The 18,907-nt window shown below is 43.3% G+C and overlaps 1 pseudogene; it reads left to right on the top strand.

Moving 5' to 3' along the window:
* Positions 1-5,181: 5,181 nt before the first annotated feature.
* On the top strand, positions 5,182-5,299 carry LOC126427963 (5S ribosomal RNA; annotated as a pseudogene).
* The last annotated feature ends 13,608 nt before the right edge of the window (positions 5,300-18,907 follow it).

Raw genomic sequence — 18,907 nt, forward strand, 5'->3', positions numbered from 1 at the left:
TCAGTCCCCTAGAACTTAGAACTACTTAAACCTAACTAACCTAAGGACATCACACACATCCATGCCCGAGGCAGGATTCGAACCTGCGACCGTAGCAGTCGCGCGGTTCCGGACCGAGCGCCTAGAACCGCGAGACCACCGCGGCCAGCTGTCTGTCTGTCTGTCAGATTGTTAGAAACCTTTTTAATAAGAACAAATAGATGTGTTAAGTTGAAATTCATGTCGCATGTTAGGATCAATGCAACGAAAAGCTACTGCCATTTAGGTCACATATTTTACTACTCGCAAACTCACACCAAAACCTGTAGCGTACATCCTGTTGACCTAGAATCACGAGATTTGGCAAGGCGCAAGGTTTTACGGTACAACCAAAGGAAAAAAATCCGAAAATTGTGAGTTTGTAATTATATCACACGAAAAATATTTTTTGTCATTTTTGTACCTGTCTCTGTTTGTCCTCCGTCTGTAAAGACCCTATTTTCCTAGGAAAGGTGGAAGAATCAAGTTGTAATATATGTCACATACTAAGGTCTATACGCCCTTGGCAGCATAATAAATGTAAGCGTTTAAGTCAAATCAGGCAAAATAGACGGCCATTTATGTTGTAGATTGTGATGCATACTCTCTCTCTAAATCCTATAGTGTACTTCCCATTGGCCTAGAATCCTGAAATTCGACAAGAATCAATGTTTTAAAGTTCTACTAAAGGAAAAAAATCTGAAAATTGTTAGCTTGTAACTATAATTCACAAAAAATATTTCTTTTGTCATTTATTATCCGATGTCAATCCCGAAACTAAAACTATCAGTAGCTCTGCATTCAGGCTGATTGGATCGCATTGGCAGACTAGTCTGCGAATGTTGTTTCGTGTACAACTCCAAGTGCTGTATCTGCGTGCAGTAATCGCTTTTGAATATTTGATCATGAATAAATTCGAAAAGGTATCATATGAGCAACAAAATCATTCCTTGCCAGATGTCTGACTTTTACCATTGTGACCCAGGCAGCCTGAATGCAGATCTACTGATAATTATAATAATAGTCGCCCTCCTCCTACATCACTTTGTCACATTTATATTACTGAAATTATAACATTCTCGAAAATCCTGGAATCCGTGGGACCGATACATTGCCAGTATCAGTGTCGAGAACAGGCGAAAATGATCGACATTCCCGATTTCCGGAGTGGAAATTTGGGGTACGTTCCCAAGGGACCAAACTGCTGAAGTCATCGGGCCCTTACACACTGCATAATCTAACTTAAACTAACTTATGCTAGGGGCAACACACACCACACACATTCATGCCCGAGGGAGGACTCGAATCTCCGTCGGGGGGAGCCGCGCGAACCGTGGCAAGGCGCCCCGGACCTCTCGGTTTTCCAGAGTGCATGAACTGTCTATATACTAGTACATAATTAAGTTCTACGTAACTGTCATTGTGCCAGTCCTACTCGCACATGGCCAGTCTTTTAAGTGCACTCTCCTTCCTGCCAATACAGGATGTTCAAATGGTTCAAATGGCTCTGAGCACGATGGGACTTAACTTCTGAGGCCATCAGTCCCCAAGAACTTAGAACTACTTAAACCTAACTAACCTAAGGACATCACACACATCCATGCCCGAGGCAGGATTCGAACCTGCGACCGTAGCGGTCGCGCGGTTCCAGACTGTAGTACCTAGAACCACTCGGTCACCCCGGACCGGTCAATACAGGATGTCCCAGGATGAATGGTGAATATTCAGGTATATGAAAGGCAAAAAATATCTTCTGACATGGGCTCTAAAATTCATACCTAAAGAGGTATGAGCACTTCTTCTTCGATACTGTGAAACAGATCTCTTCTGCTGCAGCCTCTTTTTTTTCCTTATTTTAGGAGATGGTAGTATGAACCATACGGGACAAAAAGTCCAGTAAATAATGACTGTAACGCGCACGCTTTAAGACCCATGAGCACTTGCCCATCTTCGTTGCGGTGGAAACATTTCTGCTATTGGACAAGTGCTCATGGCTTTGATGGTGTGTACTTTAGGACCCAGATTCACTGGATATTATTTTATTGTTTCGATCCATACTATCTCCTCCAAAAATATGGAAATCAAAGAGCTGTCAGTAGAGAAGATTTTTTTTCACAGTATTTAAGATGAAGAAGTGTTCATAGCTCTTCAAGTACACATTTTAGAACCCCTATTTACTAGGCTATTTTGCTTCGAATGGGCATCCCTGCCATATACCTAAATATTGACAATTCCCCTGGAGAAGTCCTTCATATCTCATCTCTAGGGCATACACCACTATATCGACGTAGCAAGCACGGTGCGTCTGTGAGTTATATCTCGATATACAATAGCGCTTCTCTGAAAGCTATTTCATACTTCAGATGATCTCATGGGCGTTGAATGGTTTACATGTCTTCAGTCGTTACAAACATTCTGTTTGTACTGAGTCTAATCTGCTAGAGGCAGACACTTGTAACTGGCATGGAAAACCATTCTGTAGGAAAAGAGGTTAAAGAATATCATGCAAGCCTTTGCTCAGTACTGCCTACGCCTGATTGCACGTAGCTGAGTGACGTCCGACGGGCCAAGTGGCTGTCGAACCAACTGTTATCCACGAGATAATTTCCGGGTTTCTGGGTCAATGCGTTTGCTCGAGTGAGTACGCACGTCTGCATAACAACATGAAACATTAACCTTTGTAGCAAGTCCCAGTTTGAAGGACAGAACTTCCCTGGCTTCTATTGTATGGTGCTCGAGTTCTGAACTTGCGTGGAAGCTTTCTCATTGGTTCGCTTACGTCTTAGGTACTTCCCTCCTATCCGCAGGACTATCAGCTGTTACTTATTGGCCGCGCGGGATTAGCCGAACGGTCTGGGGCGGCTGGTCCCGGCGGAGGCTCGAGTCCTCCATTGGGTATGGGTGTGCGTGTTTGTCCTTAGGATAGTTTAGGTTAAGTAGTGAGTACTCATAGGGACTGATGACCTTAGCAGTTAAGTCCCATAAAGTTTCACACACATTTGAACTTTTTTTGTTACTTAGTTGGAAAGTCAGTTTCCTTACAGCTGCATTTTTTTATTTTCATGCTTATCTCATATACACACAATCGATTTCAAGACAGTACAGTCTCATCTTCAGGTGTCTGTTAGGCGTTCTTGATGAATCAAATGACCGTAAGTACCTTAACTGTCGTTACATCAAGGGACGCATCTATAATGCGTCTGCCGCACACTGTTCGATAATTCGTGTGCAGCACACTGCACGCCAGTGGTTGCCGACCTGGGGGCAAAATGAATGTTTTTCAGGGATATAAACAAAGGGTCCACAATTGTGTCTTAGTCACGAACCTATTTTTAAAATATGACTAATATTTTGATAAATATTGTAAGACTCTAATATTGGTCACGTAAGACCAGTTAATAGAGTGCCTCCGGGTATTTTTCGAATCATTGTTTCCATTTTTCGCAAAATATTTCGACGGCCGTCAGCCAACTTCTTCATACTTTAAACATTATTATTAAAATGCGTGACACAATGCGGTAGAGGTTACAACTAGTAAACAAATGTATGAACAACATTTTGTTCACATACACCACCCTACGCACATACTTTGCCCTTTGTGCCGTGTATCTATGACAATGAAAGTGAGACACGTACCAAATGCTATACATGTCATACAAATTTCGATTCATTACTCGCTTTGAAACTTGATAAATGAACTGAAACTGAGAGCACAACACAACAGTAACAACACGATATCTGCCATACTGCTGTACACTGTGTTATTAATTATTATTTATTGTTATCAGTGGCAGTAGTAAAGAAAAAAGCATTAACACCATGAAGTATTTTAATTTCTGTCGGTTCAGAAGTAAGGGGTCCAGCAATCAAGTGATTTACAGTACATACAGCGCACACATTTTAACTCGCTTGGTTTTAAATGGGGCTGCAGTGTACGAGTGAAGGAACTGCCGCTAGGGACTTAAGTGATGCAGAGTAAGTATGTTTTGTGACAAGTGTCCACAATTACTGTGAACAGGTTGATTTCTTCTCTTAGGAGGTGTAGGTAGTGCTCACAGTGTACCGATAATTGCTTCATCATACATTCTAACACACTCACTACTCGAACACAGCACATGGAAGAGAAACGCTGCCTTCAAGATTTGCATATGTGAAAGTGAATTTTTGACTATATAACAATGAAGACAAACGCAAGGAACTGAATAGATTTGGAACGTGCCCTATGACGGGCGCTGACGCAGAACAAACTAAATATAAAAAGGTTGTTAGAAATAAGCAGTAACCATTTGACTCATAAGTTCTTGGTTCAGTAAAATACATACAGAAAATAAAAATTATTTATCTTGATTCGTTTTACAAATGAAAGCGTTCAAAGAAGATTCCCATATCGTTCTAAAATTTAGTTGGCAGCTAATATTGGTGTTGGGTGGAGGTAGGGGAGGAAGGGGGGGTACTAGCTATTATTGTATTCTGGGTTTAATGGTTTTGGAAAAGATGGGAACCACTGCTCTACTCTGTGCTTTGACTTTCATTAGAACAAAAAGAATCTTAGCTCATTAAAAGCCTCTACTTGGTTCTGCTGGCAGGCACTGTCAGCACTCGTATCTTAATATGACAAACGAGCAGAAAAATTCCACGATAAGTCCTCTCGATTCTCCGTGCAATGGAAACATTCCAGAATGTGATACTATGCTCTGATTCGGGAAGTGCCTCAGGGAAGTGTGTTGCGACCCTTGCTGTTCATGTTGTATTGTTAATTTCCTGGCAGACAAAACTGTTTGTAACTTCAGACTTTTTGTACATGATTCAGATTCTAATGAAGTAGTCTCTCAAACACGCGTAACTAGTCAGTCAGATTTCAAAGTGGTGTGGATACCGGCGACTTGTTCGAAATGTTCAGGAATATAAAACTATGCACTTCACAAAGTGCATGACTACAGTATCAGTGGGGCACAACTAGAATCAGTCAGTTCATAAGAATGCCTTGCTGTTTGTAGGGATGTCAAATGAAACGATCGCACTGGCCCAGTCATGGATGAAACAGGTTTGTGGACCTCAGTACCTATGGTAAGATACTGGGAAAATGCATTCTACGAAGGAGACCAGTTACTAAACACTTGCGCGACCAATACTAGAATATTGCACAACTATGTAGCACCTATAGCCAACGGCCTTGCCGCAGTGGTAACACCGGTTCCAGTCAGATCATCGAAGTTAAGCACTGTCGGGCTGGGCTAGTACTTGGATGGGTAACCATCCGGTCTGCCGAGCGCTGTTGGCAAGCGGGGTGCACTCAGTAATTGTGAGGCAAACTGAGGAGCTACTTGACTGAGAAGTAGTGGCTCCGGTCTCGTAAACTGACGTAAGGCCGGGAGAGCGGTGTGCTGACCACATGCCCTTTCACGTCCGCACCCAATGACGCCTGTATCTGAGGACGACAAGGCGGCCGGTCGGTACCGTTGAGCCTTCCAAGGCCTGTTCGGGCGGAGTTTAGTTTACGTCAAACTGGACTAATTGTGTATATTCAACGTATACCAGGAAGGGCAGCACCCAAGGGAGAGAGTAATGGAAACGCGAAAAAACTGAGCTGGCAGACACTTGTAAATTGTTATCAGTTATCCCGCAAAGGCTTACTTATAAAGTGTCAGCAACCAGTATTAATAAATCTAGAGACATTATTCAGTCACCTATTTGTCGCTCCCGTAGGGATCATAAGGAAAGGTTACACTAGTTAACGCGCTTCTCTAGCTCCATACACGAATGGAGCGGGAAATACCGTCTGGCATGCACTTCACGGTGGTTTGCAGAGTAGATACATAGATGAAAAAAAATCTTCATTCCTTCCCGGCTGCCCTAGAGACTATCACATATCCCAGCCCCTGTAAAGTTCTGATCGTTTCCAAGAATCCCACCGGATGCTTGCATTCATCTCAAGACGTAAGGAGCTCTCTTGCCTCTCACTGAACTCAAGTAAAACTATTCTATGGAAAAAATTTCCCGTCAAATAACAATTCCAACGACAAACTAATCTTATAGGCTTCGAAAATATACGACACGTGCTTTGTCGAAATACAGTGTATGCTGTGTAATTAAGTTGTTGTTGTTGTGGTCTTCAGTCCTGAGACTGGTTTGATGCAGCTCTCCATGCTACTCTATCCTGTGCAAGCTTCTTCATCTCCCAGTACCTACAGCAGCCTATATCCTTGTGAATCTGCTTAGTGTATTCATCTCTTGGTCTCCCTCTACGATTTTTACCCTCCACGCTGCCCTCCAATGCTAAATTGGTGATCCCTCGATATCTCAGAACATGTCCTACCAACCGATCCCTTCTTCTAGTCAAGTTGTGCCACAAGCTCCTCTTCTCCCCAATTCTATTCAAAACCTCTTCATTAGTTACGTGATCTACCCATCTAATCTTCAGCACTCTTCTGTAGCACCACATTTCGAAAGCTTCTATTCTCTTCTTGTCTAAACTATTTATCGTCCACGTTTCACTTCCATACATGGCTACACTCCATACAAATACTTTCAGAAACGACTTCCTGACATTTAAATCTATACTCGATGTTAACAAATTTTTCTTCTTCAGAAACGCTTTCCTTGCCATTGCCATTCTACATTTTATAGTACTTGTTGCGAAATGTATACTATTACTAGCAGACTAACCCGGCGTTGCCCACGTTATTTATTTATAGCTGTGCGTCCACGCCCGTAACACGCAGCGTCTGGCCCTGTGCTTAATGTTTATGACGTCATACCTCCTGAACTGTGTGTTGTGCAGTGACGTAATTTTGAAGGTACATTGTCTGTAAAACGTGTGCGAATGGAATTAGTAGCAACGAAATTATAAATTTAAATGTCATGTACGATGCGGCAGTTTTTTACCAACCTCATTATTTATGATGTCGTACCTCATGAACTCTGTGTCATACAACGATATAATACTATAGGTACATTTAGCGGCATACGGATACTGTCTGCGAAATTTATTGCGAATAGTGTTAGCAGCAAAGAAACAAATTTAAACACCATGCTTGATGCGGCAGTTGTTCACGCATCAAATTCCTTATGACGTCATATCTCCTGTACTATATGTCGCACAGTGATATAATTTTGCAGTTACACTCAGTGGTATATATGAATACTGTCTGTAAAATGTGTTCCGAGTAGAGTTAGGAGTAAAGAAGTAATAAATTGAAACATGATGCCTAATGCTGAAGTTGGATTGCATTAATAGCGAACATGTAGTAAGCGATAAAATTTTTCCTTTGTTTATTTTGTGGAGGGTGTCAGCGAGAAAAAGTTCCGAAAAGGTTAGAAATTGTGTGTAAAGTTTGTTGTAAGTCGCTAAGTACCCTTATTCTCAAATATTGTATGAATAAAATCTGGGAATTCACGAATTAGTTGCTGTACTTCCTTTCCACCCCCTCCTCCACCCCTTTGATAGTTAGGTGGTTCTTACCCCCACAGCTATTGTCGCCTGACAGTAAGTTGTAGGTGAGAGTCATGCAGTGTCGACCGCGTTACGTTTTTTGACTTTTCTGTGTAACTGTCATGGTTAACTGGAATTTCAATATATACACATCAAAAATGTTTTGCATTACCTCGGTTCCGAGAGTTCTGGAACCTGTACATAAAACTGGAATAGGGATCAACATAAACATCATGTCCGGCCTTTTTATTACTCATGAAAACCACATATTGCATGTTGCACCGCCATTCAGCGAAACCTTCAGAGGTGGTCGTCCAGATTGCTGTACACACCGGTGTCTAACACCCAGTAGCACATCCTCTTGCATTGACGTATGCCTGTATTCGTTGTGGCATACTATCCACAAGTTCATCAAGGCACTGTTGGTCCAGATTGTCCCACTCCTCAACGGCGATTCGGCGTAGATCCCTCAGAGTGGTTGGTGGGTCACGTCGTCCATAGTCAGCCCTTTTCAATCTATCCCAGGCTTGTTCGATAGGGTTCATGTCTCGAAAACATGCTAGCCACTATAGTCTAACGATATCGTTATCCTGAAGGAAGTCATTCACAAGATGTGCACGATGGGGGCGCGAATTGTCGTCCATGAAGACGAATGCCTCGCCAATATGCTGCCGATATGGTTGCATTATTGGTCGGAGGATGGCATTCACGTATCGTACAGCCGTTACGGTGCCTTCCATGACCACCAACATCGTACGCCGGCCCCACATAATGCCACCCCAAAACAAAAGGGAACCTCTACCTTGCTGCACTCGTTGTACAGTGTGTCTAAGGTGTTCAGCCTAACCGGGTTGCCTCCAAACATGTCTCTGACGGTTGCCTGGTTGACGGCATATGCGACGCTCATCGGTGAAGAGAACGTGATGCCAATTCTGAGCGGTCCATTCGGCATGTTGTTGGGCCCACCTGTACCGCGCGGCATGGTGTCGTGGTTGCAAAGATGGACCTCGCCATCAAGCAGTCTATTGCGCACAGTTTGACTCGTCCTGTAGCTCCACGAAAAGCATTATTCAACATGGTGGCGTTGCTGTCAGGGTTCCTCCGAGCCATAATCCGTAGGTAGCGGTCATCCACTGCAGTAGTAACCCTTGGGCGGCCTGAGCGTGGCATGACGTCGACAGTTCCTGTCACTCTGTATCTCCTCCATGTTCGAACAACATCGCCTTGGTTCACTACGAGACGCCTGGACACTTCCCTTGTTGAGAACCCTTCCTGGTACAAAGTAACAATGGGGACGCAGTCGAACCGCGGTACTGACCGTCTAGGCATTGTTGAACTGCAGATAACACGAGCTGTGTACCTCCTTCTTGGTGGAATGACTGGAATTGATCGGCTGTCATACCTCCTCCGTCCAGTTGGCGCTGCTCATGCATGGTTGTTTACATCTTTGGGCGGGTTTAGTGACATCTCTGAACAGTCAAAGGGAATGTGTCTGTGACACAATATCCACAGTCAATGTCTATCCTCAGGAGTTTTGGGAACTGGGGTGATGCAAAACTTTTTTTGATGTGTGTATTATTCTCTCACTTCAAGACTTTTCTATGACTAGCCCAGTGGAATGATTCTTATTCGTTATATATAGTACTTAATTACATCGAAAGTAAAAGAGCTACAACTACAAGGCTTGTAGAAAGAGTCTTGTAGTATCGGCCATTGTCTTTTATGCGATAGTATCCGTTATACTGATAAACTGCACTCATACTTATTGAATAATAATAGAAGACATGAGCATGGGGACTTACTATATCAGCTCCGTTCACCAATGTTTAGCTTACTGTTTTATAGATTTCGTAAATAAAATACAAAATATTCTGCTAATCCACACATCCAACTTGCGCCAAGCCTCTATACTTGGTAAATGGACAGAAAATTCCAAACTTCTTCGCTGCTTTGTAGCTGGCTTTTCATGACCACACTTGGTGTGTTGATTTTATTTTGGAACACCCGACTCTATTCGGTGGCGATCTTTTTCTTTTCTAATTGTGGAAAACGCTTCAGCTGCATCCTTCGCGTTCATTTTGTTAGACATAATCTCGTTCACAGCCACTTTCATGCACTCTTCATTCCATTTTCCTCTTGTTTTTTTTTCTGCTCATTTTCCACCGTTTCGAACTGAAAGGAAGTAAGAAGATGAAAACATAACTGAAAAATTGAAATTATTTCTGGCCGATACTGAAAGACAATCGGATGGCCAGTACTGCACTACAAACATACATTGTATCTATTCATATTGTACGTTGGTTTTAGAAACTATCACGAAAAGTTTGGTAGATGTCATTCCCTACATAAAATTACCGAAATAAAATAATGGAATTAATTACATGCCTTAATTATGGGTACCACAGGCCTCAAAATATCTTTCGTACGCTAAGGACTACAGCAGCGCCATCAAGTACTCAGAGCGGACAAAGCACTGAAGAGAGAAGAAAGATATCCGTCTCCTGTGCATATGGATCCACCAAGCTTGCTTCTGCTTACTGATTCTTCTGCAATTTGGAGGTGGAAATGGAAATTACGTAGTGGCCAGTACTGTAAGCCAGCCGATACTTTGGCACGAATTGTGCCCTCCGCCACACACCGCTTGGTGGCTAGCGGAGTATATATGTAGATGTATCAAGTTTGGTTGAAATCGGTGCAGTGGCTTAGGCTGATTTGTGAGACAAGAACACACACACATTTACATACAAACATTTTTATAATATGTATGGACTCCAGTAAGATATAATTAGAAATCAGTGGTTGTATTTCTTGTAACACAATCGTTTTAGCTGTAATGAAAAGTTGTCCCAGAAACAGAGCTTTTCCAATATAGTGCAAGTAACCAATCAAAATGCAGCATAAATTTCAGATACACCAAGATGTATAAATTTTTTCATATTGTCAAAATGAAATACAAGTAAATATTTGACAGACCGCATTTGAATTTGACATTTATCTCTAGACTAATGGGAGTTTTAGTCGGTTCAAATATGAATCATTTAGAATTTTTTTTTACCACAGACGAAACGTACCTGTGCAGGTTTTCGTCCATCAACAAGCCTCTCAAAATCCGCTTCTAGCCATATTTCATGAAATATCTGTACATTTACGTTATCTGTGTTTGTGTTATGGCACAAAAGAAACTTATATGTCACATGCAGCTTCTCGTGGACGTTAATCAGGAAAAGCTGTTTATCGACAATCCACATATGTTGGTAACAAAGTAATTGCCTTCTAATTCCTTTGCGTGATCCATAAAACTGTTTTTGTTGTGTTCAATATGAAGACTGGTTCGAAGCAGCTTTCCACCCTAGTCTGTGACGAAAGTCATGGGATAGCGATATGCATGTATACAGATGGTGGTACTATCTGGTACACAAGGTATAAAAGGGCAGTGCATTGGCAGAGCTGTCATTTGTACTCAGATCATTCAAGTGAAAAGTTTTCCGACGTCATTATGGCCGCACGACGGGAATTAACAGACTTTGAACGCGGAATGGTTGTTGGAGATAGACGCTTTGGGCATTACATTTCGAAAATCATTAGGGAATTCAATATTCCGAGATTCACAGTGACAAGAGAGTGCCGAGAGTACCAAATTTCAGGCATCAACTCTCACCACTGAGTACGCAGCGGCCGACGGCCTTCACTTAACGATCGAGAGCAGCGCCGTTTGCCTAGATTTGTCAGTGTTAACAGACAAGGAACACTGCGTCAAATAACCGCAGAAATCAATGTCGGACGTACGACGAACGTATCCGTCAGGATATGGCGGCGAAATGTGGCGTCAATGGGCTATGGCAGCAGACGACCGACGCAGATGTCTTTGTTAACAGCAGGACATCACCTACAGCGGCTCTCCTGGGCTCGTGACCTTAGCGGTTGGGCCATAGACGACTGAAAAACAGCGGCCTGGTGAGATGAGTCCTGATTTCAGTTGGTGAGAGCTGATGGTAGGGCTCGAGTGTGGCGAAGACACCCAGAAGCCATTGATCCAAGTTGTCAACCAGCTTTGTGTGGGTTGTGTTTACATGGAACGGACTGGGTCCTCTGGTCTAACTGAACTGGTCATTGACTGGAAATGTTTATGATTTGCTGCTTTGAGACCAATTTCAGCCATCATGGACTTAATTTTTGTGGATGACAATGCACCATGTTACCAGATTCCAAATGTTCGCGGTTGGTTTGAAGAACGTTCTGGACAATTCACGCGAATGGTTGGGTCACCCAGATGCCCGACGTGAATCCCATCGAACATTTATGGGACATAATCGAAAGGTTAGTTCGTGCAGGAAATCCTGCACCGGCAACACTTTCTCAATTATGGACGGCGTTAGAGGCAGTGTGGCTCAAAATTTCTGTAGGAGACTTCCAACGACTTCTTGAGTCCATGCCAAGTCGAGATGCTGCGCTACGCCGGACAGAAGGAGTTCCGATACGATACTGGGAGGTATCCCCTGACTTACGACATCTCAGTGTGTCTTCCAGGCGCTGACCGTCGTATGTATAGTGACCTGCACTTCCTCTCCCCACGGTGGGACAAAGTCAATGGATCACCTTGTCAGAAACTCGAGCGCTTGTACCTGTAACAGAGAGAAAGAGGCACATTGCTTCAACACAACATTAACGATACCATCTAATAGTAAAAAATAAATACTTAAGCTTACCTGACATCGCTCAGGCGTGGAAAGGCTAATGGTGTTTCAGCTATAAAATTTGAAACACTTTAGTCTCCAATTGGATTCAATGCCTCCTCTTCACTCATCCGACTTAGCCCTCTAACCTTCAGCTTTTTCCTGTAGCATCACATTTCAAAAGCTTCTACTCTTATTTTGTCTGAACTGTTAATCGCCCAAGTTTTACATCCGCACAAACCTAAGATCCCGGCAAAAACCCTCAAAAAAATTTCCTAACGTTTAAATTTATATTCGTTGTTAAAAAGTTTTTCTCTTGAGAAATGCCTTTTCCTGTTAAAGCCAATCTATATTTGATATCCTACTTGAGCCTCATGCTCATTTCGGTGCCTAAATAACAAAATTCAGTGACTACTTTTAGTGTCTCTTTTACTAATCTAGTTTCCTCAGCATCACCTGATTTAATTTGTCTTAATTTCATTGTCCTTGTTTTATTTTGTTGATGTTGATGTTGATGTTATTATCTCTATCCACTCCGTTCAGCTGCTCTACGAACTGTAAACACGACGCGCCGTAGACAGAAACGAAGCCAGCCGGGCGTAACCGAGACCTTGCCACTGGGCGCTGTTTCGGAATGCAAGGACTCTGCAGATCAATCAGGACGCAGCAGACGGCGCAGCTGTGTGGACACTGAGACACTGGTGCGCGGGTGTCGGCTGAAACTGCTCGCAGGCAGTTGCTGAAGTAAACATCTGAGTCAGTCACGCTGAGTGAGTACGGCGTTACTCTCTCGCCAACTCGGCAGGCTTTTCTGATGTAATGCAGGGACAGACATTGCCGCTCTCTCTTAGTGTGAGATCAATGTCAACCTTCACTGAGGTGACAAAAGTCATGCGACAGAGATATGCACATATACAGATGGTGGTAGTATCGCTTGCACAAGATATAAAAGGGCAGTGCATTGGCGGAGTTCTCATTTGGACTCAAGTCATTCATATGAAGAGGTTTCATTACGGCCCCACGACGGGAATTAACGGACTTCGAACGCGGAATAATAGTTGGAGCTAGATGCATGGGACAAAAAAATGGTTCAAATGGCTCTGAGCACTATGGGACTCAACAGCTATGGTCATAAGTCCCCTAAAACTTAGAACCACTTAAACCTAACTAACCTAAGGACATCGCACAACACCCAGGCATCACGAGGCAGAGAAAATCCCTGACCCCGCCGGGAATCGAACCCGGGAACCCGGGCGCGGGAAGCGAGAACGCTACCGCACGACCACGAGCTGCGGCCATGCATGGGACATTCCGTTTTCGGAAATCATTAGGGAATTCAATATTCCGAGATCCACCAAGCGTGTGCCGAGAATACCAAATTCAGGCATTATCTCTCACCACGATCAACGCAGTGACCGACGGCCTTCACTTATCGACCGAGTGCAGCAGCGTTTACGTAGAGTTATCAGTGCTAACAGACAAGCAACACTGCTTGAAATAACTGCAGAAATCAACGTGAGATGTACGACGTTAGGAGAGTGTGGCCTACAGCAGCAGACGACCGATGGGAGTGCCTTTGCTAAAAGCACGACATCGCCTACAGCCCCTCCCCTAGGCTCATGAGCATGTCGGTTTGACTCGACTGGAAAATCGTAGCTTGGTGAGATGAGTCCCGATTTCAGTTGGTAAGAGCTGATGGCAGGGCCAGAGTGTGCTGCAGACAGCACGAAGCCATGGACCTAAGTTGTGAACAAGGCACTGTGCGGGCTGGTGGCGGCTCCGTAATGGTGTGAGCTGTGTTTACATCGAATGGACAGAGTCCTCTGATACACCTGAACCGATTCTTGACTGGAAAGGTTATGTTCGGCTACTTGGAGACTATTTCCAGTCATTCATGGACTTCTTATTCCCATAAAACGGTAGAATTTTTATGGATGACAATACACCATGTCACAGGGCCAAAACTGTTCACGGCTGGGTTGAAGAGTATTCTGGACAATTCGAGTGAATGATTTGGCCACCAATATCGCCCTACGTGGGTCAGTTCGTGCACAAAATCCTGTACAAGGAACACTTTCGCAACGTAGAGTTCCTGCACTACACCGGAAAAAGGGTGGTACGAGACGATATCTGGTGGTATTCCATGACTTTTTTCACCTCCGTGTAAAATTTATGAGGCGACCGTAAGTACTTCCAGTTGCTTCAGTCCATTTTATCTATCCATTACTTCTTCTTGTTGTGAATCGTATTTCAGCTATATATCATGTGCTGATCTTATAGGCAGTTCGACCACGGAAGCTACTGTAAACAGCAGAGAGAGGAAAAAAGTTCTATCGTAGTTTGCAGGAACGATATAGTAGCTTCTGAGCATCCAGTAGTAGAAGGAGAATCTCGTAAGGGCGACTGAGATCACGTCTACCAGGTCACTCTGAAGAAAATTTCTGCAAAATGCATTATCAGAAATTGATGCTGCTGACACAGCTACCTTTTCTGACCGAGCGATATCAGGTAAATATTCAAATTTTAATTGTTTGTGTATGTACAATATTTATGTTTCAATATGCTCATCTAGAACAGAATGACCTCCTCCATGCCAACCAGCCTGGATTCTGAAAACATCGATTATGTGAAACTCAACTCGCACTTTTCTCATATATCATACTAAAGACTTGGATCAAGGCATCAGGTGGGTGCATTATCTTTTGACTTCCGAAAAGCATTAGACTCAGTACCACACGTATGCTTATTGTCAGAACTTCAACTATATGGGGAATCAAGTGAAATTTGTGACAGGGTTGAGGACTTTTTGGTAAAGAGGACGTAGCATGTTATCTTGTATGGAGAGTCATCGACAAATATGGAAATAACTTCGGGTATGCTCCAAGGAAGTGTGTTGCGATCCTTGCTGTTCATGTTGTATATTAATGACCTTGCGGACAATATTAATATAGTAACCACAGACTTTTTGCGGATGATGCTGTCACCTATAAGAAGCTACATAAATATTCAGTCAGGTCTTGGTAAAATTTCAAAGTGGTGCAAAGACTGGCAACTTGCTGTACATGTTCAGAAATGTAAAATTGTGTACTTCACAAAACGAAAAAGCGTAGTATCCTATGACGACACCACTGGCCATTAAAATTGCTACACCAAGAAGAAATGCAGATGATAAACGGGTATTCATTGGACAAATATATTATACTAAAACTGACATGTGATTACATTTTCACGGCCGGCCGCGGTGGCCGTACGATTCTGGCGCTGCAGTCCGGAACCGCGGGACTGCTACGGTTGCAGGTTCGAATCCTGCCTCGGGCATGGGTGTGTGTGATGTCCTTAGGTTAGTTAGGTTTAAGTAGTTCTAAGTTCTAGGGGACTTATGACCTAAGATGTTGAGTCCCATAGTGCTCAGAGCCATTTTTTGAACATTTTCACGCAATTTGCGTGAGAAATCAGTACCCAGAACAATCACATCTGGCCGTAATAATGGTCTTGATACGCCTGGGCATTGAGTCAAACAGAGCTTGGATGGCGTGTACAGGTACAGCTGCCGATGCAGCTTCTACACGAGACAACAGTTCATCATGAGTAGTGACTGGCGTATTGTGCCGAGCCAGTTGCTCGGCCACCATTGACCAGACGTTTTCAATTGGTGAGAGATCTGGAGAATGTGCTGGCCAGGGCAGCAGTCGAACATTTTCTGTATCCAGAAAGGCCCGTACAGGACCTGCAACATGCGGTCGTGCATTATCCTGCTGAAATGTAGGATTTCGCAGGGATCGAATGAAGGGTAGAGCCACGGGTCGTAACAGATCTGAAATGTAACGTTCACTGTTCAAAGTGCCGTCAATGCGAACTAGAAGTGACCGAGACGTCAAACCATTGGCACCCCATATTATCACGCCGGGTGATACGCCAGTATGGCGATGACGAATACACGCTTCCAATGTGCGTGCCCCACGATGTCGCCAAACACGGATGCAACCATCATGATGCTGTAAACAGAACCTGGATTCATCCGAAAAAATGACGTTTTGCTTTTCGTGCACCCAGGTTCGTCGTTGAGTACACCATCGCAGGCGCTCCTGTCTGTGATGCAGCGTCAAGGGTAACTGCAGCCATGGTCTCCGAGCTGATAGTCCATGCTGCTGCAAACGTCGTCGAACTGTTCGTGCAGATGGTTGTTGTCTTCCAAACGTCTCCATCTGTTGACTCAAGGATCGAGACGTGGCTGCACGATCCGTTGCAGCCATGCGGATAAGATGCCTGTCATCTCGACTGCTAGTGATACGAGGCCGTTGGGCTCCAGCACGGCATTCCGTATTACCCTCCTGAACCCACCGATTCCATATTGTGCTAACAGTCATTGGATCTCGACCAACGCGAGCAGCAATGTCGCGATACGATAAACCGCAATCGCGATAGGCTACAATCTGAGCTTCATCAAAGTCGGAAACGAGATGGTACGCATTTCTCCTCCTTACACGAGGCATCCCAACAACGTTTCACCAGGCAACGCCGGTGAACTGCTGTTTGTGTATGAGAAATCGGTTGGAAACTTTCCTCATGTCAGCACGTTGTAGGTGTCGCCACCGGCGCCAACCTTGTGTGAATGCTGTGAAAAGCTAATCATTTGCATATCACAGCATCTTCTTCCTTTCGGTTAAATTTCGCGTCTGTAGCATGTCATCTTCGTGGTGTAGCAATTTTAGTGGCCAGTAGTGTATAATATCAGTGAGTTACAGCTGAAATCGGCTAACTTACACAAATACCTGTGTGTAACACTTTGTAGCTATATGAAATGGAAAGATTTCATAGTCCCATTTGTGGAAAAGGCAGGTGGTAGGCTTCGATTTATTGGCAGAGTATTGGCGAAATGCAGTCAATCTACAAAGGAGATTGCTTATAAATAGTTGTGCGACTCATTCTAGAATACAGCTCGTGTGTATGAGACCCGTACCAAATAGGACTAACATGGGATATTGAACATATACAGAGAGGGGCAGTACAAATAGTCACAGGTTTGTTTGACCCTTGGGAAAGTGTTACAGTGATGATGAAGAAACTGAATTGGCAGACTCTTGACGACAGAGGTAACCAGAAAAAGGTTACCGACAAAATTTCAAGAACCGGCTTTAAATGATGACTCTAAGAATACAGAACAGCCACCTACGTATCGTTCGCATAGTGATCGTTAGGATACGATTAACATAATTACAGCACGCACAAAAGTATTCAGACAAACATTCTTTAGCGCGCTATACGCGAGTGGAACGGAAAGAAACCCTGACAACTCGTACAATGCGATGTATGGTTCAAATGGTTCTGAGCACTATGGGACAAGTGTCATCAGTCCCCTAGAACTTAAAACTACTTAAACCTGACTAACCTAAGGACATCACACACATCCATGCCCGAGGCAGGAGTCGAACCTGCGTCCGTAGTGGTCGCGTGGTTCCAGACTGTAGCGCCTAGAACCGCTCGGCCACAGCGGCCGGCTAATGGGATGTACCCTCTGCCATGCACTTCACGGTGGTTTGCAGAGTGTTGATGTAATTGTATATATAGATGTAAATTTAATGTGTTTTTTCTTCTTTTCATGTGGAATTGACGGGGATCGTGATTGCGTGATGTAGTCTTTCTCATTTGTGGCGGATATTCACAAAACTAGACAACACGATCTTTTAACCGAAGCCCAGTGATCGGAAGAAGGTGGTAACCGCATTGTCAAAACGTCCTATGCTCTTCATCGTAAAAATAATAAATTATGTATTCTATTTTCATTGTAAAGCAAATGTGTAATATGAAGTACAGAAAAAAATTAGTGCTCCCCTGTCAGTCAAAGCATACGAATCGAACGTTGTGTTGCATACAGGCCGATGAAAGTTGTTATATGTAATGAAAGTTGGTGAAAGATGATACAAAACAATTCTCTCAGAGAAAAAGATTTTAGAGCAAAGGGTTCTAACTTTATTGCAACAAAACTATTTTATGAAACTGACAGTATAATACTGTCGTTGGAGATGAAGCAAAAAGAAATTTACATAAAGAGTCATTTGAAATTTTGGACGATTCTGAACCAAAGAGAATGCTGTATTAACACGTTTTCTTCCTTTGTTTTCCCAGTTTAACGATCTGAAAGTTTCTTCCAGAGATGTTGGGAATACCCTTGATATGAAATATTCATGTGCAACGAACGGTTTTTTTTTTTAGTACAGTTATCGATATGGTGAAAAATATCTATTGGTAGTCTTAGTGGACCTTGAGTTGCTATTTGCCTTATGTTGGCTCTGTTTAAACGCCCGGTTATGTCCCCAGTATCATTTGCATCGAAATTATCATTACACTCTAATTATTAAACAAAATATGGTGATTGCTAGCTTCTAAATCAATAATGTGGTGATTAGCATATGATACCAAGTTAAGATTTATTCAGAAAACAGGATGAACAATATTTCTAGTCTAACATGACAATCCAATACACTCGCTAACCTAACTAGCCTATCATTGGCACAATGTATCCTCTTTTACTAACTACTTAAGTCAACACTGAACCCTCAAGTGACTCTATTGAAGTTCTACCTGATCGGATATAGACTCAGAGAGCGCCAGTCAAAGAGCTAGTGGAATAGGAACTCATTTAGAACTACAGTGCGCTACTTTGGCTGATGATTGCTAATATCACCGTAATTCGCCGTTATGATTACGACGGTCGGCCCAGCCAACGTCGTGATGCCGTCTTTCCCGTGAGCGAGCTTGGCTTTAATCTCCAACGTAGACGTGG

This window comes from Schistocerca serialis, chromosome 1 (genome assembly GCF_023864345.2).
Source record: "Schistocerca serialis cubense isolate TAMUIC-IGC-003099 chromosome 1, iqSchSeri2.2, whole genome shotgun sequence".
NCBI lineage: Eukaryota > Metazoa > Arthropoda > Insecta > Orthoptera > Acrididae > Schistocerca > Schistocerca serialis.